We start from the raw sequence: 1598 nt of genomic DNA on the forward strand, positions 1-1598 counted from the left end.
TCAGTATTTTACCTTTGGCCTACAGCTGATAAAACCAGAAGCACATTTGATAGGAAAACAAACTGTACACATACTGTAGTAACTGAATCTGTTTGTTACTCTGTAGAAATTTTATTAGTAGATACTTTTACCTTGTCTTACACACTACGAATCACCTTTATAACAAACTGAAGTAGCATTAACAGTAGCTTTTCTTTAAGCATTTTGCTTAAAGTGTGCTAATGCTACTGATAAATACTCCCAGCTTCCTTATAAGGTAGGAGAAGGGCTTAAGCTGAGTGGGATCCAAAAAGGTGTCAGCGGCCAGGGGGAGGATGGAGAGTTGCAGAGGAGCTGACAGTGGCTTGCACATGTGGTCTCACACAAACTGAGCTGTAGAACTCCCCAGAAAGAGTTTCTGCTCTTTCAGTTGAAAGAACCTTCTCATGTTGGAACTTAATAAAGAGATGGAATGACTATATGATAAAATAACTATTACAAGCCTTTGATAAATCAAGTAGCATGCATAGCTCTTACATAGACTGTAAGGTTTTTTTGAATATACCTGTAGGTACAAACATATGCACATAAATCCAGCTTTTTTTAGAAGAAACATTTTTGTTTAGTTTTAGTACTTTAATTGTAAATTAACCAACTCTTAAAAGTAGCAAGTCAACTTTGGTAAGATGTGGGTCAGCACTGCATGTTAAAAACATGTATTATCAGCCACACCACTTCTCTTTACTTCAGATATAACATAATCTAATTTGATGTGCAAGCTAAATGTTGAAGAAGGCCAGAGGTAGACACCAGAGGGCAGAAAGGCATAAATGATTAGCAAGAACAATCAGCTAGCTTGTAAGGGACAGTGTGACTTAAATGCAGTAACATTACACTGCTAATCAGAATAAAAACAGAAGCCATGCCTGTAAATAACATGTTTTGTAAGAATAAGAGAATGATAATGCATAACAAGACGTAGCTTAAAATAGAGCTGACCTAGGAATATAAAAACGACTGTCCTAGCCAAAGAATTTAAAACCTTGCTTTCTTATTTTAAACATTACATAAACATATTAATGTACATGGGCTACCCCTTTTTTTGGATATTCTGTATTCTACAGGTGTTCACTGCAGAAGAGGAGATTTTAATCTAGTTTTATCCTTAACCCTTTAACTAAGTTACAGGGAAAATAATCCCTTGAAGTACCCAAACATTTTCTCACTCAAGTTGGAAGCTAGCTAGCCTGAGGGGCAACAGTAATAAAAACCGTACAGCACACCTACTTTATCCTAACATTTAGCACAAACTGAGCTGTAGAACATGAAATCCTAACCCTGTTAGCCATTTTGAAAACTCTTGCATTTCTCATGTCTAAAGTAACACCAATTTCTCATAACTGAAGTAACTTTCAGTTGCTGTAACTTGAAGCACTTCATTTTGCAGTCTGTTTTTACCACCAAAACAGTATTTCTGGTACTATTTATTATGAATTAGCATATAAAAGAAATGCTTATAAAAGCAAAGTCCTTTCTCTTAATATTTCGCGATTCTGCAGTAGGAAAGCCTGAGAGAGAATAAAACTTTTGTATTTCCTTCAGTCAGTATTGAAAAAATA

This window comes from Opisthocomus hoazin, chromosome 5, assembly GCF_030867145.1.
Source record: "Opisthocomus hoazin isolate bOpiHoa1 chromosome 5, bOpiHoa1.hap1, whole genome shotgun sequence".
NCBI lineage: Eukaryota > Metazoa > Chordata > Aves > Opisthocomiformes > Opisthocomidae > Opisthocomus > Opisthocomus hoazin.